The sequence below is a fragment of the Lepisosteus oculatus genome, chromosome 14, assembly GCF_040954835.1.
Source record: "Lepisosteus oculatus isolate fLepOcu1 chromosome 14, fLepOcu1.hap2, whole genome shotgun sequence".
NCBI classification, from domain to species: Eukaryota; Metazoa; Chordata; class Actinopteri; order Semionotiformes; family Lepisosteidae; genus Lepisosteus; species Lepisosteus oculatus.
Genome location: NC_090709.1, coordinates 13,323,895 through 13,349,094, shown reverse-complemented (window position 1 = coordinate 13,349,094; position 25,200 = coordinate 13,323,895). Strand labels below are relative to the sequence as shown.

At 38.4% G+C, this 25,200-nt stretch overlaps 1 protein-coding gene and 2 non-coding genes across 2 annotated transcripts; 1 reads left to right on the top strand and 2 right to left on the bottom strand.

Annotated features, from left to right (window-relative positions):
- Positions 1 to 25,200, bottom strand: part of LOC138242764 (zinc finger protein 271-like) — a 1,399,044-nt gene that overhangs the window by 669,941 nt on the left and 703,903 nt on the right.
- On the bottom strand, positions 10,286 to 10,357 carry trnam-cau (transfer RNA methionine (anticodon CAU)). Its single transcript has one exon. It is a non-coding gene; the product is annotated as a tRNA-Met (tRNA).
- On the top strand, positions 19,859 to 19,941 carry trnal-uaa (transfer RNA leucine (anticodon UAA)). Its single transcript has one exon. It is a non-coding gene; the product is annotated as a tRNA-Leu (tRNA).

The window sequence follows — 25,200 nt, the reverse complement described above, 5'->3', positions numbered from 1 at the left end:
TTTTTGTTTGCTGGAGATTATGATCAATAATGAACTTTTTTTGGGAAAAACAATTATCAAACACATAGGCATCATTTTAACCACTCTGCCACAACTACAGAGAGTGCCCCCACTCCCAACGCTGCATTCTTGCTACAATCCAACATGGAGTGCAAGGTGGCATCTGAAACCTTTTTCATATTTGATCTCTGTTTAAAAACAAAAAAAAATACAAAATACATGCTAGCAGACAGATAGGCCTCAGAGGATTAAAGGGTGACTTAAAGTTAGAATTATAAAGTCTCCAAGTTCGGACATGAAAATGGAACTTTGTTAAAAAAAACATCAATAACAGAGAAATGTGTACAAGGATTTTAGAAGCTGCACCACACTGCAGTTTGAATAGCTTTTTTATGCGTTTTAGATGAAGGAATTGTCTTTGATGAGATGAAAAAAACACCCCTGAAGTCCTGCAGTTGAATAAAATGCCATTACATGTCAAAGCAGTATTTTACTTCATCCTACTATTCCAACACAAGGAGTGTGTGGAAATGATCATACGCTATGATACGTCTCTGATCAGTTGTAAGGCACCTTGAAGGTACACCCCCATGATTAATATTTGTGCATCAGTGAAAGGTACACTCTTGGACAACCTTGAAGGAAACTAATGCTATTAGACATTGGAAGATCTAAAGAGTCTCTTTACACCACTTCTAGCAGCAAACTTAGTTTTTCCCAGGAAGTCTCCCCCATCCAGGTACTGACCAGGTTCACAGCTGCACAGTTTCAGTGCATTTTCAGTTGTGAGTTGCAAGGTAATGTAGCTGCAAAAAATGTTTAATTGGCTGAGAATCAAACCCAGGCCTCCCCCATGACAGGCAAGAATTTTACCACTGAACCACCATGATGATCTGTAAAAGGTTGTACTGAGACATTTTTTACACTCAGTCCTGGATTGTGGGGTCCAAAGGGAACTTTTGGACGAGTGAGAATATTCTCCTATCTGTAAATTTTATTTTGGATTCTTTTTCTTCCTGCTAGTGTTGTATAGTGCAGCATTCGGGAATATTCCAAAACTGAGATCTAATGGTTTAAGAAAACCTGTTCAACTGGAACATGGAAGATGAAAAAAATGATAAAACAGTTCCTATGTTAAAACTGAAACAAAACAACAACAACAGAACTGCAGTACATCACACTATAAGCAAAACAAAAACAATAACGTTATGACAGAAAAGAAAACATAGAAGCTTTTAAAACATAACAAAAGAACTGGTATGTAACATCTTTGCTATTAGAATCACATAAAACAGAACATGAGATCAGTTCGGTTTCTTTCTTTCTGGGGTATCAAGCCAGTCACTGGTTGGTGCTTTTCAACAGGGCTCCATGAATGGTAGCCTCATGTGAAGTCAAATCACCACAGGTGACTTTGATCTGCCCAGCACAAGAGCAGGCCTGGTTTTCTGAAGCAGCACTGGGTTACAAGGAGCGATGCTGTTCTGGCCCAAATCGGTATCCACTTGCTCATGTCGGTACTGCAGTGTGAACTCCCAGATGAGTTGAAAATGGTGCTATTGTAACTTGTTGTTTGGATTGGGAGAAATGGCAGTGAGGCCGTTGCTTTCTGGAGAAAAGATGGATTCAGTGTTTAGTCTCTGCTCCTGCTGCAGTGAGGGGGATCGTTCAGGGATGAAGTCTAGTCCTGGCTTTCCCTTGCAGAGCTTCAGTGGAGAGGCTGTGCAACCCTGCATGTGTCTGCATCACTGATGCAGACCGGTGTATATGGTGAGACAGACAGGTTGTCAGTGCTGCAGACAGAAGTGTATTCTTGAAGAGGCATATATGCAGTGCTCTGATGCAAGGAAAACCTGTCCCTGCTGTAGCACACTCTAAAATGACAGAGCAGGCCTAAGAGCTGTTGCCCTGCTCTTGCAGTGTCTCACAGCTCACCCCATCGTCATCTGTAGCCAGGATGTTGAATGGGCTCTCGTTTGTTGAATACACAGGCCTCTCACAGTGCACCTCTGCATCTAAATTATTGGTCACTCCTGTCAGCATAGGGACCCAGGGGCTCAGGTTACTGACACTAGTACTGTCAGCACAGCTGGCTTGAGGCAGAATTCTTATGCTGCTGCTGTCCTCTGTCAGCTGGGGCTCTTCCTCCTCTGGCAGTCTGTGGAAGCCAGCTGGAGATGGAAGAAACTGAGATTGTCTCTGAGGTGGTGATGTCCCTTCAGTTGTAGAGGACACTGAGGTGGAGGTCCTCTTTAAGCTGTAGTTGTACGGTGATGTGCTACTGGAGCAGTTATTCATGAGAGCATGTGGGTCTTTCACAGAGGCTCAGAACAAGCCCCCTGCCTGAAAGTCTCCTGTGTGCATTCACAGGTCAAGAGCCAGGGGACAATGGACACAACAAAATAAAAATAAAATAACTACAGTGGTACTAGAAGGTTTGTGAACCCTTTAAAATGTCTGAATTTCTGCATACATTTGACCTAAAATGTGATCAGATCTTCATCTAAGTCATTAAAATAGATAAAGACAACCCGATAAAACAAATAAAATTCAAAAGGATATACCTTTTCGTTTATTTATTTATCAAAAAGTATTTTAGATTAAGCGGCGTGGGACCCTATGTAAAATATTTCCACTGGCCCTGATCATGGTACAAAATTTAAATGAGCACCTTTAAATGCATTTCAAAAGCTGCAACATCTGACAAGCTAATTTTCTGATTCTTTGAAAAACCCAAATTGCAGTGTAATTGCTCAGCCCCTTGTAACTTTTCCTTATTGCTACTACCAGTATTCACCAAGCCGTACGCACAACCTGCAAAACAGATTCCTGTCCAGATAACGTAAGGCGATAAGATGTGCTTGTTTCCATTCAATTACCCTACTGTACAAAACGGATTTAAACCTTCTGCGGTCATATTCATATATGGCCCTCCATATTCCGTACCACTGTGACCACTGTGTCATCTGTAAGAACTTCTGTGTGGCTCTGTAAGAGGCTTGAGATGTAATTAAAAAAATCAGCAGCATTTATTCTCCGGGCTGCCTTCTGAGCGAGAAAAGCAGGTTATTATAGCTGCCGGAAGACAAACGCAACTGTACAAAGTCATAAGGACCTACAGTACACTTGGCAAACCTTCATCGAATATTCTTTGGACTGTTCCATGCACAGCATTTATAGCCTGTACATGAGTCTATTCTGTCAAGATTAACAAAACGAAATTCTTCATAGTGCCCTGTTGCTTTAAAATGATTAATTACTAATTATTATTAAATTATACGTCCTATCATAATGTCGCACAAGTTCCAGGAAAAGTGAGGGGTGTCTATTCACATTGCCACCACCACTATCCTGATTCTCATTGTTAATCATAACCAGCTCTCGGTTTTCAAAGTTATCGTTATCAGGTTCTACTACAGTACACCTGACCATTAAATTATTTTCTACTCCAGCATTCTCATTGTGTGGATCGGATTGGTCATGTGGAATGTTGTGTCTCTTTTGTGTCTCAACAAAAATGCTTTTGCAAGCTAAATTCTTTTATTAACATACTGACGCTTGATGTTGGTAAGGGGTCGGTCTTTAAACCACTTTTAAAACCGCATGTTTAGTCATTTACATCCATCAGCATTCGGCGCATTTGTACCATAAAACACCATTGCCAGGTCGTGAAATGCTGCCTTTAGAGCTGCATTCTCTGTAGAAGTTATGTCAAAAAGGAAAGTGGTAAACGACTGGACTTTTTCGGTAGATCGGTTGTACATCTGCATAAACAGATTTTAGGCGCTCAAATTCTCTCTCTTTACCCATTTCATTAGTGCTCACCATAGCTAGTAACTGAGCTATGCAGCTCACACACTTTAAAACATTACCATTTGGCAACTCTCTAAACGCACTACTAGTTCTATCCAAAGGTCTGGCACGTTTTTAATCCGGACAGTGTTTTGTTAACTACGGCCTTCCATGAAGAAATGCTCTCCACTGGGCCTAGCACCTGCTCCCCCATTTCTCCCACATCTTTTTCCACTCTCGAAAATGCCACATCTGTGTGATTAAGAAATAGGTATTAAGGATTAGTCAGCAATGCTGAATATATCAAAAACAGAAAACTGAGTTAACTAGGAACTTTTAATTTTGTTAACATTCCTCCAAAAGAAGTAACTGTTTCAGTGATATGGAACCAAGTTCATTTTTGTTTTGGGGTAACCTTTTAATTGTAACTGATGAAAGAGGTGTTTTAAAATACAACTTGCCACGGCTTAAATAATACTAACCTTTTTTTCATGGTTGTGCTGTGCCTTATGTTTTGGGCTCCACTAACATTATTTGAAGCCGGAGCAGTGTCTTTACGTAAGCAGGACATTTTTTTAATTAGTTAAATTCCCCTTTAAATGTGATTGATAAAAGTGTGTTTTATAATGCATCACAGACAACTCTTAAGTAATACACACCATTTGTCAAAGATTATTTAGAAATGCTCTGCTTCTCTTCCGCACGTTAATTCCCCGTTGAGCCTGCTGCCTGCAGCAGTTGTATAACAGAAGCATCTAATGGAAATGAATAGGTACATGCTCTCATTAGCAATGTTAAGTTCTCTGTAGCTGACACTTGTGACACCATTTATGTTCGCTACAGCCATTGGCTTATACCCAGACTCTGACACTGTCCACAATACAGATGTACACGGTTGTAATTCTTACCCACTGATGCCGGAGAGTTCTGACGACTCCAACACCACAGATTTATTCCCTGTTGAGCCTGTCGCCTGCGTCAGGTGTATATCTGCTGCATGTAATGGAAATGATATGGATGCATGAGACACGCTCTCGCTAGCAACGCTGTAATTTCACTTTCAATAAGACGAATGTACATACCCAAGAAAAATTCAGCGTCATCCATCAAATGCTTCAAAAAAGGGAGTCTTCCACTGTCTATATCTGCTCTTTGCATGCCACTGTTCTATTTTTCTGAAGTCCAAATATCTCCCAAGACTGACAGACTCGGACACTGCAAGCCAAGTCCTTATGTAGGTTTTTAGGTCACTTCACTGTCCACGCCCGAAACCGTAAAGTTCTGAGAGATGTGTTTTTTAGAGATATGAACCCTAACCCTTTTATGACCTAGCAGTTCCAACTGCAGAGAAGTTGTCAGTAAAATGTAAAGATCTAAACATTCCACAAAAGCTTTACATTTTTTAATCTGATATAATTTTGCACATAATTTTCTTTTTCTTCCCCCAAATCATGAGGTTTGTGGTTGGGGTCTACTATAGCACCCCAACCAATTTAAAAGTGTTTATGCTTAAAATTAGCTGGGGTGTCCGGCATAAACTACCGACTGAGCTGTCTGAACCAGCCACTGACTGCCGCGAAGATGGCCTCTTTGAATGAGGAACACGTCGTTGAGGAAACTGAAGTGGTACATTATTACAATATTTTCTGATGGGGGTTTGTTGTTTCAATCTATGGTTAGGTATGTTATTTTCAACACTTGGCTTTTTCGCCAGACAGTGCATCAACCCAGATGGACTTCAGATTTCCTGTCTATTCTGAAAGTGATTCCGGTGATGAGGAACTGACAATATCTGACATGAAAGAGTCACTACAAATGGTAAATATTTTAGGAAAAGGCACAAGTTAAAGTTAAAGTCTTAAAAGTTATGAAGACACAGACATCCAATGACTGTATAACTGATTCATTTGTGCCCAATCACTGGAAGCTTTAATGCGATTCTTGTCCCATCCTTATTTCTTCATTCCCATGAATTTACTCTATAGTAAAGGAAAAGTAAAAGCTGGGAAGAAAAATGATAAATAGAACGTGTAAAATATCCATGGTAAAAATCAAAAACATGAAGGACAAAACAATGACTTTTGAAGATCACAAGAGATTCAAGAAACACAACCATCCACTTGAATGCTGAACACTTAAGTTAAAAGACTGATTGTTTACCTACAAAGCGAAGGACATGACCTGTAAATCTCTTCATGGTTTATAGTTTACGAAATAAAACAATTTCTTTATTTCTTGATAGATGATTTATTGAATTTAAACAAAATCACAATTAAAAACCTTAAGACAAACGTTAGTGTCTTCTGATGTGTGCACGCCCATTTCTCAAAAACAAAAAAAAACTTAATTGAATTTAATTTATCTACTTTTTATGCTTGCATCATTTTTTAATATTTCTGTAAAATCTTGTCTTCTTACTAGTCTTGATATACATTTTTTGAACATGGTGCAATAATTTTGTTAGTAGTTTCAGTTTTGGAAAATCGCAGCCAGAAGCTACCGAAACTGGTAATGTTCACTTAATAGCAGCATTTTGGGTGGAAAAAGGTATTTCTTCATATGAATCCTAACACTTTTATGGGCGGCATTCTAGGACTTTTCACTTCAGATAAAGCTGTCAATACACCATACATTTCTACTCCATTAATATCAGCAGTGCTATTGCTACCGAACGCTAAATATAGATCCTGGCAATACTTCATCAGATCATTTTTAGAAAATTGTTTATTTTAAGTTTTCCAACAAATCTGAACTGTAATTGTGAAATATTACAGCTGAGAATACAAAAGGAATATGAAGATCAAATTCAATGTGTGAAAATTATTTTCTTGGAAGTTGCCAACCTAAATGGAGGCACACGTGTTTCCACGGTAAATTTACTCCTGCTCCCAAACCAATATGGTGCAGCGATATCTGAGAATGGCACTGTCACTGCATGTGAGTCACGTGTTCCAGCTGTCAACCTACGATACCATGTTCAACCAATGCTAGTAATATTACTGTTGTAATAAAGGAGCAAGAGAGGTGCAGTTGGTAGAGCTGGCGACCCTTAAGTTCAGAATTGTTGATTCAAGGGTCGTTTGTGTCTTTTCTGATCCCTTTAATCTTGTAGTAGGACAGTGCAAGCAGGACGTGATAGTGTACAGTGACAACCCAATGTCGTATGTGCTTTGTGTAATTCAAGTTTCTTACTGCTTTGGGGCTTGATTCAGATATCGCTGTGAAAGCAAGGGGCAAGCAAAGGTTTTTCTAAATCGAGGGTGATCTGTTCACGAGTAAGTATAAACACCTGAGCATTTACTGTTTGAAGACAACACTTTGTTGCAATACTTCTTCTTCTTAATCTCACATAATGGTTTTTTGGCGGGGCAAAGAGGTGTAGCCCTTGTACAACTTTGATAACTGATTAGAGCTTTAAGTTACAGCAGCAGGAGTAGCAGTAATGGCAAGATCGTATTTGGAGTCCAGCATTTCTCATTTCTGATGCAGAGCCGTCGACTCGGAAAGCACTGCCGAGTGCAATAAGTCATTGTGGCTTCAGATCGCTGTAACTTAGAGCTGCCTTGGTCTGTTCATGCTGCCTACACACTTTGAATTGCTGGCATTTTCTGCAAGCATTCCATTCTGAGGTTTCATGAAATTTCTTACATTTGAGACGACACTAAAATATTTCATTTGGGGTACCTAATACATAGTGCGAACTGTATCTGCATGGGGATCCTGTGGCTCATGAAGCCATTTGTTATTCCGTTGTGAGGTGTGAGGGGCAGAATGCAAATCGAGTTGGTGAATAGAAAATGAAACAGGAGTCACTTCTTGAGCTACGAATTCCAAAAAGTATGAAAACCCATGGATTTTAACAGTGCAGAATACTCTGCAAATTGCACTGAGTTGCTTGCTTACTTCTGCTGCTTTTACAGTCATTCACTGTCAGCAAGCACTGGAACAATTCAAGAGAGGTAAAAACAGAAGCTGTCAGGAGTGGGGGTTGAACACACCCCTCCATTTGGAGACCAGAACACCCAAGCCAGCTAGAAAGACACACATCCTTGAGCTTGGCACCTTAGACCACTCGGCCATCCTGACAAGTGAGAGGAAAAGGTGTGCTGAATGCACCAGTAGTTGACTAAACTGAATTTCTTCCCTGAAATGATTTGCTTGTGAAGAGCCAAGTTGCTTTGAACGGATCTTGGAAATCAAATATGCGGATGGATTCAGAGTGTGCTTTCCAAAGTTTGTGTAACATTTTCCTTTGCTAGGGTACAGTTATCTTCCCAATCCTGATTACGTAAAACCGGGTCCCATCATATAAAACAGCTTTTCTTCCTGGGGAACAAAGGTTTTGTTTTCAATATTTCTAATTTTGGTTTCAAGATTGCAATTTAGTGTTATTTTAAGAAATTATTTAACATCATACGTGATCTAATTTTCCAGAGCAAATGTGTTTTTCTATTGTAATCTCTTGTGAATGTGTGCATAGGTTTCATGGTTTCAATATAAGACTATAAAATGTCTTCTTTGTATTATTCTGTAGTAATTTGTGAAAAGACAGTAAAGTTCTTAACAAATCCCATATATTTGATTTCTGCATTCTGTTAAGGCTATAACAGATAACTTTTCTCTACAATTTTGAGACAGAGTAACAAGTAGAGACGTTTTGCAAGTTACTTTACAATCTAGATAAAATAACATGGCGGTGAATAAGGAAGGCACAGTAGGTTTAGAAGACCGACAACTTAGCTCTTGGCCACCATCCCATTGCATTCAAAGTCTCAGCCTACTATACTATGTTGTATCAACGCTAGTAATATTACTGTTGTAATAGAGGAGAGCTGGCGACCCTTAAGTTCAAGATTGTGGATTCAAGGGTTGTTTGTGTCCTTTCTGATCCTTCTAAGCTTTTAGTTGGACAGTTCAAGCAGGACGTTATAGGGTACAGTGACCCCGAGTGCCTTATGACCTTTGCCTGATTCAGCTTTCTTTCCATTTTGAGCCTTGATTCAGATATTGCTCTGAAAGCATCGGGCGAGCAAGAGTGTGTCTGACTTGAGGAAGATCTGCTCACAAGTATTAAATACTTCAGCATTTACTGTTCGAATACCACACTTTGTTAAAACACGGCTGCTTCTTAAGCTAATGGGTAGCGGTTTTTGAGCAGGCATTGTATAGTTAATGCTGTTATTAATAAAACCTTAAATTCACATAATGGAATTTTGGTGGCGCAAAATAGTCTAGCTCCTGTACAACTGTACATGCCCGCTGATTAGAGCTTAAAACTACAGTAGCAAGAGTAGCAATAATGGCAACAACGAGTTCGGCATTTCTCATGTCTTCTGCAGAGCCATCTTATTGGAATGCACTGCCCGAGATAAAAGAGGACATGTGGCTTCGTTTTTACAGACTGCTGCGTTGCTCTGTTCATGCAGACTACACGCTTTAAATTTATGACATTTACTGCAAGAGTTGATTTTCCAGGTTTTTTTTTAATTCTTCGCATTTGAGCACGCACTAAAATATTTCATTCAGGTTCGCCGAATACATCATGAAACCGGTATTTCCAACGGTCTTACATGAAACCTTTTTGTTATTCGGTTCTGAAGTTTGAAAATGAAAATGAAAAGGGGGTCACCTTCATAGGCTTGAAAGAAGTCCAAGACACATAAAAACCCGCAAATTCTCACAAATTGCCTTGTGCTGCACCTTTCTTCTGCTGCTTTTATAATTCGGGCTTCAACATTTGAATGCATACCTTACTGCTGCTAATCACATTCACGTGTTTACGAAGCTTTTTTCTGTCCGTTATGTTCTTGCGAAGCAGTTTCTCCATTTTCCTCCTATTGTGATTGTCAGCGAGCACAACAAGACTGGAACAGTGTAAGACGGGGTAAAACGGCTTACTGTCGGGAGTGGGATTTGAACCCATGCCTCTATTTGGAGAGCTGAACACAAAGCTTAAAAGACACAAATCTATGAAATCGTTATTTTAAACCATTCGACTATCCTGAAGAAATGTATGCTGAATGCACCGGTTGCATCCGATTTTCCGTAACTTTAGGACGATTGACACAACTGGAAGAACACAATTTGTGGCGTTTAGCATGACATAGTCTTGCAGGCAGACAATGTTTTGTCCCACTACTTATATAATTTTATCGTTTACTCGTTTAAAAAAAAAACACGGTCTTCTCGTTCCTAAGTCAGATTTTAAGTGCTTTCGAACCTTACTTCCAAACTAGACTGACAGCTCACTCGATCTGTTTGTGATCAGACTGTGGAGTGGGGGCTGTACCAAACGCATGTTCCTTCCCAATGCTGAGGCGATCATTCGGAAGATGGGTGTGAAGAGAGACAGGCTTTGTCGACTAAAAAACAGGGCAGGATATGCAAGAATACTAATCACTGGCGACAGTTATGTTCTTCTTACTATAGAAACTCCTACATTGCAAATTTTTTAAAGACTTTGAAACTAAAGGAAAGTGGTGACAGATGAACCAGGCACAGGTGGGGCTTGAACCCACAATATTTGGTTTATGAGACCAACACCTTACCACTTGGCCACCACGCCTTCAAGGGTGGATAAATTATTTTTTTCTGAATCTTGTTTACATCGCCTGGAGGCAGCAACAACAAAAAATAGGGATTTTTAACAAGGAGATACGCAGCAGTGGTGTAATCCCAAAAGATGCCCCCGAAGAGACTGGAGCTTTAATCCAGCTCCTTAGAGCGCTCGGCCGCGTTACTCTCGACAGCGGCTCTTCAGCTCTTGTTGTCTGACCTAGTGGTGTTATGACGCATGGAAGCGACTGCAACTTCGTTTTCTGAGATGCTTTCTCTCACGGGGTGAAACCTCGACTTCTTTGGCACCTCTGGATATACTTCTTCTGTAGAGCAGGCTTTCACACCTTAGCTTATAGCACCCTTCAAGTCATTTTATTTTTATAGAAAGATGCATTCCTGTTTTAAAAATGCTTTATGAGGCGTGTTTGATTAAACGGACAGTTTTCTAATTGTAGAATGCAGATCTGTGCAGCAATTGTACTGGATTTGACTGGGATTCTGAAATATTTCTTGCAAAGGTATTTAGACTTTCATGAACCTATACTAAAAAACAGACCTGAAACTCCCTAGCTTCCAATCTCTGATGTTACTGTCCTTAAACTCGGACGTGATGTTCTGCAGACATGCAGTGTCCCTTTACTCTCGTTGTTTTCAAAACGACCTCCGTTGTCGGGCGCAGTTGAAGTGGAACTGGCCTGACTGCACTGGCTCAAAATGTCCCTTAATGGGACTAGAATGAAATTCTAATATACGTATATTGTTATAAGTCAATTAGACATCTCTGATTATACAGTATGTCCATTATACATAAATGGTTGAAGTTCTATTATACGTATACATTTAGAGGACTATTATACCTATATAGTTAAAGGTCTATTATACATCAAAGATAGGTTTTATAGGTGTAGAAACTAGTAAATCAAGCCAATGATTTGGTTTAGAAATTTATTCTGAAAATATACAATTATTCACACCTGAAAAATATGTAGTTCCAATTATGCATTTTATACAATATTGTATTAAACATGATAATGTTTAATACAATATTGTTTATTACAATATATCATAAAAAACGCAACTAGTAAACTTCAGCTACAAATTATAGTAACATGGGAATATATATATATAGTAATGACAAACACAAACTAATTACATTAACACACTAATATTTAACTCAAAACAACATTTCGATTCAAATATAAGTTTTAAAAATCACAACTTCTATATTTCCACAAAAATATTTTTAATGTTGCACAAACACTACTTTCTAATAAAGATAGAATTAAACTGTTCTGTGTCTCATGGTGATCCTCCTCTCGATACTGATGAATTGTTTAATATGATCCCTCGAGAAAAAAAAAGTGTCAATATCCGCCTGGAACGATTGATGCCCCATCAAACATTTTGTAATTTCCCCGGAAGTTCATACTGTAGAAACCTGCTTCGTGGCTTAAATTCAAGGGAAACAATGCTCCCTACACCCCTTTGATAGCACAGTTGGTATAGCAGAGGACTGTAGGGGAAATAGTAAGGCATCCTTAGGTCGCTGGTTTGACTCCGGCTCGAAGGAATGTGCTTTTTGTGAACTTTAATCAAAGAGATAAAATAGCAAATCTTTTTCACTCAGACGTTGATCAAAAGCTTAATAAACCACGAAGCAGACCCAGTGGGCAAAAGACGTATAATATACGTCTGTTAAACGCATACCTTAGACGTCTAAATGTGGTCTGCAATTCGTCTAGAATGAAATTCTAATATACGTCTAAAGTTATACGTCAATTATACGTCTATGTTTAGACGTTCATTATACATAAATGGTTGGAGTTCTATTATCCGGATAAATTTAGAGGACTATTATACATATATGGTTGGAGTTCCGGATAACTTTAGAGGACTATTATACGTATATGGTTAGAGGTCTATTATACGGATAACTTTAGAGGTCTATTATACGTATATGGTTAGAGGTCTATTATACGGATAACTTTAGAGGTCTATTATACGGATAACATTAGAGGTCTATTATACGTATATGGTTAGAGGTCTATTATACGGATAACATTAGAGGTCTATTATATGTATATGGGTAGAGGTCTATTATACATCAAAGATAGGTTTTATAGGTGTAGAAAAAAGTAAACCAAGCCAATGATTAGGTTTAGAAATTTATTCTGAAAATACACATTCACACCTGAAACATATGTATTTCAAATTATACATTGTATACAATCAATCAACAATCAACATATGGGCAATAATCATAAAAAACACAACTAGTCTTAAACTTCAGCTACAAATTCTGGTAACATGGCAATATACAGTATAGTAATGACAAACAAACTAATTACATTAACACACTAACTCAAAACCACATTTTGATTCAAATATACATTTTAAAATGTACAACTTCTATATTTCCAAGAAAAAAAAATATTACAATGGAAGTTAAGACGATTTTTGTCTATTTGCAAACCCTGTCTAATTGTCCTAACAGTTAGAACCAAAAACCTATTATTTTCAGTGTCCAGATCTCCTGGCCCCCTGCCTTGCATATGCATTCTTCAAGTAACACATTGCGTGCTCCTTTATTTCTTTTTCTGTTGATGTAGGGTTGGACTTCAGCACTGCAGCTAGGAGAAAATTATATAATATTACTTCCCAAATAAATGATGATTAATATCTTCTTTAGTATAATCTAAAAAATGAATGGTTTACTAAGCTCAAAGCTGAAATAAATGTATAAAATTTGGCTTGCATCATAGCAGTTGAGCAATAAAGTCTGTCTTAATTAAAGAGTACCCAACGTTTGAAAGTACAACATAGAATAAGAATAGAGAAACGGCAAAAACGATTTTGTGTCATCTTCCCCATTCACACTATTTTATGTGCCATTTTTTGCTTATTCACGTACTATTTTAATCAAAATAATATTAAGAAAGATCTGTATGTATTCAGATAGTATTATTATTGTTCATACTTACTCGTCAAAAGAGGATTGCTGAGATATTTGCGGATATACTTCTACGTTTGAAAAAGGTGTCCAAAATGGTGACCAACGAATACTAGCAATGCATTGTGGTATATAACCGGAAAATATGCTGGGTTCGATATTTTCTCAACGTATGCGTTTATTAATGTTGTCGATATTATGGTTGAAATTTAACATTGATAATACATCGCAGCTATGTGCCCCCTGCTATGAGCTGATGTGCAATTTTAACGCATGCAGTTAGTAAGGATCGTACTGTTGTATGGTATTATATATAATTACATTATGGAATAGGATGGGGACAGGCCTGGCATCACGGGGGGAGGGAGTAATGTCGCCCCTTCAGTTTTGGGCAAAAAGATTTACCTAACTTAATTTGCGCCCTAAAAAAATAGTTGTACTTGTCAATGGTCAGACAACACTAAATGACACGAACAGTTTGATGGGCAGGAGGGCTATCCGTCCAGGAACTGCACATATCAGTGTCGTTATTGAGTGTCAACATTACGATCCTGTTTGCTCAGGTGGATCGATTCCTTGCAGTAGTTTATCATTATACTTAAAATCGTTATATAATTAGGACTAGTTATAGCAGTCTGTGCTTTCTGTTGGTTTTACAACATTTTTTTCTTAACGATTCAGAACGTCTATGTAGCTGCAAAAATGAACGCTTATGGTACTTTTCGCTCCAGGCAATACAAACCGTGAGAGTGACAAAAAATGTGAAACTGAACTTCATCGCAAATACCAGATTGCTAGTCGTTATCTTCTATCATGAAGCACTAATCAATGGCATAGCTGCGAGATTTCATTTGGGTAGCTGCACCATACAGCTCCGTTTCAACCGAAATATCACCCCCCCCTCAGAATTTCAGGCGCCCCCCTACAGCTTTTTCCCCAGGCACCGCGCACTGATGGGGGACGGGGTGTCCAGGAAATGGTATCAACTTTTCTCAAGAAAATAAAAATAGAAACTCTATAGGCACTCAAACATTTTACTGTTTTTTTCAGGCAGGTGGCAAGACCCCCTCAGCAAAACCCTTGTATGCCAAGCTGTGGGCATTGATTCGTTGAATATACGTATATTTACGGCGAAATTACGTCTATACGTATATATACGTCGCCTCGACGTATAATCAACGTCGAATTGCAACCGTAAAATCGACGACATTAATAAACGCATATATAACTTCGAAAACACATCTAACACAGTGCCTGAGGCTTTTTACAGTATGTATCGTGTGTGCCGCAACTAGGAGTATACGGCACTCTGCACAGTGTACGAAGTAAATTATTTTCGCAGTAATTAATTTACACGTGTATAATAAATATAGTAATAAATATAATAAATTAATTACTGCGAAAAAGTAATTAATTTACACGTGTATAATAAATATAGTAATAAATATAATAAATTAACTTCGTACACTGTGCTTTGATATGGATGTTCATTTGAAGGGTTTGAGGAAACTATCAAGGATCTCAGAACAACCAAAGATACATTTGGGCATCTGCTATTGGTAAAGATTAATGAATACAGTAAGTGTGAAGTTTGCACACACATGAGAGAAAAAAATTAGTTTTAATTCACTTCATTAAACTGACGGTGTGTATAGCAGAGGATGGTTTCGATCCATCGACCTCTAGGTTATGGGCCCAGCACACTTCCGCTGCACCACTCTGCTGACAGCTGTTGTATAGCGATTCAACACAACTGCTCTATCTTTGCTTTCTAAAAGTGCGCCCGAGATGAAAAGTCTAAACGGTAAACGCAGACGTCACTTTGAGCACTTGGTCTTTTATAGTACAAATATCACACGCTGCACTACATGGGCGTGTCTTCAAGGTCATTGTGAACCAAAGCTTCTGCTTTCCAAGGCAACTGATTCTTTCGTCGTTAATTCCCAAATCTTCAATGAGAATCAGTGAAATGAAAACCAAACACATGTACACACTCGCGTCCTAGCGTGAAAGAAAAAAGATGGAAGCATTTGAGAAATAACAAGAGTAGTCTGAACAGCTCCAGCCTGTCAACTGCTCTACAAAGTGATCGCTACCTCCACACCCAGTTTATAACACTGAAAATGATTCAGGAAGCATAGCAAAGGTCTAAAACCAGTGGTTGAAAAGCGTCTTGATACATAAAATGACAATTTCTCAAAAGTAATATCTTCATCTTTGAAATATTGTCATCCATATATTTTCGTTTTTCTCTTTTTTACATATCACGCTTTCGAGAAAAAAACTGTCTTGTAATGAAGGCTGCATTAGAAAATGTGTATCTAGCTTTGTTCAATTAAAACCGGCACATCCCAGTGGGCAAAAGATGTAGAATATACGACTATTAAACCCATACCTTTTAAATTGTAATCAACAAATGGCTAATCATCATAAAAAAACACAACTAGTAAACTTTAGTTACAAATTCTAGTAACATGGCAATATATACAGGTATATATAGTAATGACAAACACAAACTAATTACATGAACACGCTAATATTTGACTCAAAACCACATTTCGATTCAAATATAAATTTAAAAAATTACAACTTCTATATTTCCACGAAAATATTATTAATGTATCACAAACGCTACTTTCTAAAAAAGACAGAATTAAACTGTTTGTTTTGTGTCTCATGGTGATCCTCCTCTCGATATGAATGAAATGTTTAATATGATCCCTCGAGAAAAAAAAAGAGTCCATTTCCGTCTGGAATGATTGATGCCCCATCAAACATTTTGTAATATCCCCGGAAGTTCATACAGTAGAATCCTGGTTTGTGGGTAAACAAGACTAAGGAAACGAGTTGGAAACTTGATGTCGAACTGGGATTTAGATCACCCGAAACATTACGCTACATTGGGCAGTATGTGCCAGAGAGTGGCTTTTTCACTCAGACGTTGATCAAAAGCTCAGTAAACGGCGAAGCAGAGGCTTTTGTTCCGAATTCAGCTCACGTCTGATTTTCTTGTTTTGGCCAAGATCTGAACTTTGAATTCAGCGACTACTTGGTCTGCTTTGTAATTCAAATGTAGATACAAATGTCACGGTTTTTTTGTAGATATAAAGGTGTTCTCTGTTTTCAAAGGATAGGTACTTAATTGGCTTTATGATTTGGTTTTGATTTTGTATCGTTGTGTTATTAAGTTTGTGCCTTTTGTGTTTTTAACGTATCGTGAACTTATTTTTGAAACAAATGCTGACAAAGGCAAACATGGCACACATCTGTTTATACCAGCGGTGGATTGTGCATTTTTTTAAGTACAATCTACTGTGCACTTTTGGGAGTATAATAGGTTCGATATAAAGTGGCAAAAATATAAAGGGGGAAAATACCCCAGACTGTGTGTAAAGGCCTCGTTGAGACTGTTGTTCTCTTGTTAAATATGACGTACTGTGCACGAAATGTTACAGAAACACAATCTGATATTTTAATAATTTATAATAATAATAATAATAATAATAATAATAATAATAATAATTGCTTACACTTATATAGCGTTTTTCTGGACACTCCACTCAAAGCGCTTTACAGGTAATGTGGTCTCCCCTCCACCACCACCAAGTGCTCTCGGATCCAAATATTAAGTTCTAATTTTTTTAAAGGTGATATCTTCTCTTCCTCTAGTGGAAATCACACGATGTGAGCAATTGTTTTTTTTTTTTCACGTTGTGATCCAAAGAGCCTCAGACGCACAGTCTGACAGTAACCGAACCAGAATGGATTCTGTTGGGAGCCGGACTGAGCTCATTCTCACTCCCTGTGCTGAAAAGAGAATCAGCTCTTCCCCGAGCACCATGTACAGCTGCTGGATGGTACGCTGCGTCCTGCTGCTCCAGCAAATATTTTGACGAAAGACAGATCACTTGTGCGCTTTTAACTTTCTCGCAGCTACAGACTATACCGAAGCTGGCGATATGAAGGCAACCGCTGGTACACCTTATCTAACTTTCACAATCGCGATAAACATTTTTTTAAAAGACCTTTGAAGAACTAGATATAGAAATATATAACTAGATAAAAACATTAGCTTTATCGGTTTTTACATTAATCGATTTTGAATGTAATTTGATCTTTTTACATTGCATTTTACATTGAAAAAAAAACGTGCATACCTAAACCACCAACGGACAGAGCAATATTTTACGTTGCCTTCCAGAGCTTCCAACGTGTGATGGATTTGTATGGGCGTCTGTATGATACCACTACAGCACTGGCGCAGGTGCAAAATCGACTTTCACAGGACTTTTTCAGTGTCTTCTCCTCTCTCAAATGGACCGAAGCACAGGAGCCAATATTAGAGAAAACGTCAGGTGTTTAAACAGAGTATGTCCCAATGTCTGCGACAACGTTTTGTCATTTTATATAAACGCAAACGGTTCATCATTTAAAAGCCAACACCATTCTTTTTCTCACTGGCGCTAGTACGCTACCACACATGCGAGCTGTTGTGTGAAAGAAAATTCATATGTGCGTAGGAAGGCAGAATAAAATCCAGAACTGTATTGGTGATATCGATAAACAGGGCACATGTTCACAATAAAACTTTATTGTATAAAACGTTAAAATTCGTTAATATTTGTTTTAATCATGCAAAGTGTCTGTTAAAACAATTCATGAAGGATTCTTAGACAAAAAACACACCATTATATGAGAAAATATATTTACTATATATGCATTTAACTTACTTTTTAACAATTTTAGTTTCAAGGTCAATGAAAATTGTTTCCCTGCTTTTTTGTCATAAATACACAAGCTTGTTATGTCTTGTGTCAGAAATAAACTGCATGAAATTTGCTAAAGCAACAAAACGTAAGTGCGACAAAGAAGACAAACATTTGCGTTTATAGTGCAATGTTATCTCGAGCCTTTAAAATTACTTTAAATGCAATTTGTTTTTCTCTGTAGCTCTAAGGCTTTGTCATTTAGGTGTGCTGTTTTTTTTTTACATGTTGTAAAAAAGTCGCTAAATCATACGAAACATAAAAACTCCAATTGTAAACAATTGACCATTCATATTCCTGAATTTTAAACCTATGGAGTATTTATACCTTGTCTTTGTATTTGTGCATATTACAGAGCTCCTTTTCAAAAGCTGTCAGTATAGATTAGTGCTTAGGTTTCCTGTTTTTTTTATCCAGGTGGTCCAGATAAGACTCTTGGTATAGGAGCGCGTCTGTGTTGCCTTCTGGATTTCAAATGAGCAGCTCAGTGCAGAAAAGAACCCTGTAGATTAGCATGTACATTTGCATGGACAGTAGATTTTTCAGAAAGTGTAATTGGATTATAGCACGTGCCCCTGACGATGTTGTTGATACGTCATATGTGCTCTTTTTTGTATTATATGTATTTTTGTTGTTCAAATAAAAAATATTAAAAAAAAACTTTCAGGATGCTTGCTGCTGTAAAAATAAAATGACATCAAGGGCGCTGTACGCAGAGGTCTGAAACCTGCTCCACAGAAGAACTTTATCCAGAGGTGTTAAAGAAAATTGATTTATTTTCCTGACTGCAATGTATGGTGAAGCATAAAATCTAGCTGCATAAATCTCTATTACGTGTCATTTATGAAGGCGTTTCAAATAGCAGCCAGTGAAGGATTAACGCTTTTGGAGCATGTATTACATTGTAAATAGTCTTATTTAAATAAGCTTAAATTCGCATACTGTTATTTAGACATTGCAAACCAGTCTGACCTCATACAACATTCTGTGCCCGCTGAGTAGATCTTAAAGCAGCTTCAGCCAGAGTAGCAGTAATGGCAACACAGTGCTTGGAGTTCAGCTTTTCTTATTTCTTCTGCAGAACCACTGGTATCGGAATATACTGATCCGCATAAGAAGCCGGTTTCAGATAGTTTTTATTGATCGCTGCTCTAAACTTTACATTTGCTCAGGCTTGTTTTCCCCATGAAAAAAGACATTTCCTTATTTACATTTAACTTTTTTTTCCCTTATCATCAAGTAGAAATAAATAAAACATATCATTCCATTTAAAAGCCACATGCAGGATGGCTGGTTGTCTAAGGTGTTGCGTTCAGGTTGTAGTTTCCCCTAGAGATGTTTGTTCAAATCCCACTTCTGACAAAGAAGTTAGAGTAGAAATGATAACATCCCTAAGTAGAAAACATCTCACATTTCATGTGTTTAATGTTAAGTGTCTTAGTGGTTGCCTCGGTGGTTGATGGCTCTTCTCTCTTGCAGGGTGATGGCAAACTTCTTGAGAAAGGGAGTCTCCTACGTAAGGCTGCTCTTCGTCAAGAGCGGAGACAAAAGGAACTGACTTCAAACCGACATTAATTACTGAGAGCAGGCGAAAATGTCTTTGGAAAAGAGGAAATGACTGCTGACCGTAAACAGAGCACCGGACAAGCGCTCCTCGTTAGTATAGTGCTGAGTACCCCTGCTTGTTGCGCGGGAGACCGGGGTACGTTTCTGTGACAGGGCGCTGGTTTAATTTTTTTTAATTGTTGAATCATATTTAAATGTTAAACAACTGAGCAGTATATTGCTGTAGACCAGGATGGCCGAGTGGTTAAGGCGTTGGACTTAAGATCCAATGGACAAATGTCCATGTGGGTTCAATCCCCACTCCTGGTAGTGTAGTAATAAGTTTTAAGTGACAGAACACTTTGATGATTTGCACTCTATTTAGATATGAATTTACTAAATTTCAGTTCAGTTCTCTTCACTCCCACTCCCTGGCATAACTGAACTCTCACTATCGCATACTGAAGGCTTTACGTGCATTAGCTGTGATACAGCTCCCCAATAAAGACGGAATCAAACAGTTTGTTCTGTTTCTCATGGTGATCCTCTTCTCGATCCAAATGAAATGTTTAATATGATGCCTCAAGAAAAAAAAAGGAGTGAATTTCCGCCTGTAATGATTGATGCCCCATCAAACATTTTGTAACATCCCCGGAAGTTTATAAAGTAGAATCCTGGTTTGTGGCTTAAATTCAAGGTAACCAAGACTAAGGAAACAAGTTGGAAACTTGATGTCGAACTGGAATTTAATCACCCGGAATATTTCACTACTTTGGGTAGTATGTCAGAGTGGAGTTCTTTAGATCCATTTGACAGCTCAGTTGGTAGAGCAGAAAACTGTAGTGAGAACAGTAGGGAATCCTTAAGTCGCTGTTTTGACTCCGGCTGGAAGGAAGGTGCTTTTTTGTGAACTTTAATCAAAGAGTTAAAATAGCGAATCTTTTTCACTCAGACGTTGATCAAAAGCTCAATAAACGATGAAGCAGAGGCTCTTGTTCCGAATTCAGCTAACACCTGATTGTTTTGGCCAAGATCTGATCTTTGAATTAAGGGACTACTCTGTCTGATTTGTAATTCAAAAGTAGATACAAATGTCACTGTTTTCAAAGGATAGGTACTTAATTGGCTTTATGATTTGGTATTGATTTTGTATCGTTATATTATTAAGTTTGTGCTTTCTGTGTTTTTCATCATATTGTGAACTACTTTTTTAAACAAATGCTTACAAAAGCAAACACAGCACACATCTGTTTATACCAGCGGTGAATTGTACATTTTTATTAAGTACAATCTACTGTATTTTTAGAAAAAAATGCCGTACTGTGCACGATATGTTGCAGAAACACAACCTGATATTTTCATAATTATTATTTTAATCATTTGACAAGTATGAGGTCCCGGATCCAAATCTTCAGTTCTGATTTTTTTTAAAGTGATATCTTCTCTTCCTCTCTTGGAAATCACAAGATGTGAGCAAATGTTTTTTGTTCTTTTTTTTTCACGTTGCGATCCAAAGAGCTTCAGACGCACAGTCTGACAGAAACCAAACCAGAATGGATTCTGCTGGAAGCCGGACTGAGCTCATTCTCACTCCCTGTGCTGAAAACAGAATTATCTCTTCTCCGAACATCGTCTACAGTTGCTAGATATTGCTCTGCGTCCTACTGCTCCAGCAATTCCTTTGACCAAAGACAGATCACTTGTGTGCTTTTAACCTTCTTGTAGCTACAGGCTGTTCGATGGCTCATGCTGATCGTCCTCTGGCTCCAAAAGAAAATTTTAAAGCTGATGCATTTTTCGATTGTAATTTGCATCTAGCTACAACGTCCCTGGAAAAAATATTTTATTAGTTGTGTGCAATCGGTATCTTTTACTTTAGGGATGGTAGTGGAAATAGTTTTAAAAATGTTTTCTAAAGAAGACTGTATTGCCAGGACCTGCCTTTAGCGCTCAGTAGCGATTACGCTGTTGATATAGATGGAGAAGAAATGTAAGATGAATTGATGATCTAAGCTAAAATAGCCCTATCACGCCTCCTGTAACAGTGTTTGTATTCATAGCAAGTAATATTCTTTTTCAAACCCGAACGTTGCTTTTGCATTAAGTGTTATGTAACCATTAGCGGTTTTGGTAGCTTCTGAAGAGCGCACTTTTCCAAACTGAAGCCTATAAGAACATTATTCAAGATGCACCATGGCCCAGAATCGTGCATCGGGACAAGGATTAACATCAATTGAAAGAACTCCCAAATAAAAGATTTGACCGAAAAATTAAATGAGTAGGCAAGTATTAAAACAACACCATAACTTCTTGACTTCCAAACTCTTTCCTGGTTCAGACCATGTAAAATGACATCATCAGTGGAGTCATGCCGAGGTTGTGAGTTTAAGCCTCACCTGGAGCAGCCTGGTTTTCTGTCTTGACAGGTAAACAGTGTTTTGTGTTATTTGCTAAATGGAGAGAGGATTCTGTGTTAATTGTGCTCCTCCTGGAAGAGGTCAAGATGAGATGTTCACGAGGCTGGTGGTAAATATCCTATCCAGGAATATTTTTTGTTCTTTATCGGGGAATATCGAATATCGGGGCTGTATAAAGGGGCTGTAGGGGGTCAGATCTATAGATGTAGTAAACACATCAGTGGAGACGGTGTGTCTGCTCTCTGTGAGAGAGACGGGTGGAAAGAATAATCTGTGGTCTGGGAATAAGAGACCCTCATTGGAAGAGCGGCGCTCCTCACGGGAGAGAATGAAAAAAATATTTTTCAGGGACGCTGATTTTTCTCTTTGGGGGAATTAACGTGTGACCTCGTGGCGCAATGGTAGCATGTCTGACTCCAGATCAGAAAGTTGTGAGTTCAAGTCATGTTGAGGTCAGCTGATGTGCTGCTGGTGCCGAACCCGGAAATTACACCACGTGGTTGGGTTTTATCTGTACACCACTTAGGTAATCTGAACAAAATAACAGAGCAGTACAGAACACGCAATAAGGAGCTTATGCAGCGAATAATCTTGAACACGACGAGAGAAAACTGCCCATCTGCGTAACATCATGTCCGACTTTAGAGACAGTAACATCAGAGAAATGAAGTTTCAGACCATGTTTTTGTTACAGGTTCAAGCAAACCTGAAAGTTAGGGAGTGTTTGGTCACTTTTGTATGAAAACGTGTCTGAAGCCTGTAATTATAATTCGCCCTTTTTTAATTGTGGTTGAAATCCACTCCTATGTACCAAGACCTTACAGTATATTCATGTTTACTTAAATGACTAACGCTATTGGACATTAGTTGGTGTCTTTTTTTGTAATGATTTGCTATTTCATGCAGGAAAGAAAGGAACCCAGACCCAACGTTTGCTTTCAGGTGCAGTTCATTTACATACCGGACATCTATTTCTGAAGAGCCTGATTTAAATCACACAACCCCGGAAGAAGTCGAATCGATAATCTTGTAAACCGAAATAAGACGCGTGATCCATTAAACCACTAGCCCGTCACGTAAATGAATTGCACCATGGTGAGTTCAGTGCCGCTACTAGTAATACCCCACCCCCATCTTAAATTTCTAAGTGAGAAATGTGTTTTCTACATTTTTGTCAGTTTTAAAACTAGGAGTATACGGCACTCTGCACAGTGTACGAAGTAAATTATTTTCGCAGTAATTAATTTATTTACACGTGTATACTAAATATAGTAATAAATATAATAAATTAATTAATTACTGCGAAAATAATTTACTTCGTACACTGTGCAGAGTGCCGTATACTCCTAGTTTCGGCACACACGATATATACAGTAAAAAGCCTCAGGCACTGTGTTAGATGTGTTTTCAACATTATATATGCGTTTATTAATGTCGTCGATTTTACAGTTGCAATTCGACATTGATTATACGTCGCGGCGACGTATATATACGTATAGCCGTATTTCGCCATGAATATACGTATATTCGACGATATATATATATACGTATATTCGACGAATCACTGCCCACTGGGAATAGGTTTATTCCATGCTGAAAAGAGAAGAGAGAAAACATAGCTGTGAAACCTTCTTCAGGTTTGTTTTCTCTCTTCTCTTTTCAGCGTGGAATAAACCTACAGTATTACTTGTTCCTTTGCAGATACGAATGCTGACGTAGCTACCCACCTGAATATATTAAACGCTTCATCTATATGATTAACATAATGTTCTCCTGAATAACTACTCGAAAGAAGCCGTAGCTCAGGTGTTAGAGAGATTTGAAATCGGATCGGTGGATTTAGAGTCCAGACTGCGAACCGACAGCTGACACAGGTCTTTTATAGAACCGTTTTGATTTTCTCTACTTTGTCCCCGTGACGTCATTGTCCTGCTCGCAGCCGAGCCCGACACACGATACTGTCTGGTTTCTGTCACTGGGCGGGTCTGTGTTGGTTCTAATGCCCCAGTATTATGACGGGGACACTAAACTGTAAACAGGTGCCGTCCTTCGGCTGAGACGTAAAACCGAGGTCCTGACTCTGTGGTCATTAAAAATCCCAGGTCGTCTCTTGAAAGAGTAGGGGTGTAACCCCGGCATCCTGGCCAAATTTCCCATTGACCCTTACCAGTCATGGCCTCCTAATAATCCCCATCTCTGAACTGACTTCATCCCTCTGCTCTCCTCCCCACTAATAGCTGATGTGTGGTGAGCGTTCTGGCGCACTATGGCTGCAGATGCATCATCCAGGTGGGGCTACACATTGGTGGTGGTGGAGGGGAGTCCCCATTACCTGTAAAGGGCTTTGAGTGGAGTGTCCAGAAAAGCGCTATATAAGTTTAAACAATAATAATTATAATTATTATTATTATTATGTAAAATGCAATAAAAATATCATGTTTGAATAATGTAAAAACTGATAAAGCTAATGCTTTTTTCAGGGCTATATCTACTTTTTAAAAAAAAGAGAAGTCTGTCGCGATTGTGAAATTTGGAGAACATGCACCAGCGGGTGCCTTCACATCTCCAGCTTCAGTCTCGCCTGTAGCTGCAAGAAGGTTAAAAGCGCACAAGTGATCTGTCTTTGGTCAAAGGAATTGCTGGAGCAGTAGGACACAGAACAGTATCTAGCAGCTGTAGACGATGTTCGGAGAAGAGATAATTCTGTTTTCAGCACAGGGAGTGAGAATGAGCTCAGTCCGGCTCCCAGCAGAATCCATCCTGGTTTTGGTTACTGTTAGACTGTGCATCTGAGGCTCTTTGGATCGCAACGTGAAAAAAAAAACAATTGTTCACATCGTGTGACTTCCACGAGAGGAAGGGAAGATATCATTTTTAAAAATATCAGGACTGAAGATTTGGATCCGGGACCTCATACTTATCAAATTATTAAAATAATAGTTATTAAAATATCAGATTGTGTTTCTGCAACATTTTGTGCACAGTACGCCATCTTTATCTAAAAATAAAACAACAGTCACAACGAAGCCTTTACACGCAGTCTGGGGTATTTTTCCCTTTTATATTTTTGCCACTTTATATCGAACCTGTTATACTCCCAAAAGTGCACAGTAGATTGTACTTAATAAAAATGTACAATTCACCGCTGGTATAAACAGATGTGTGCCGTGTC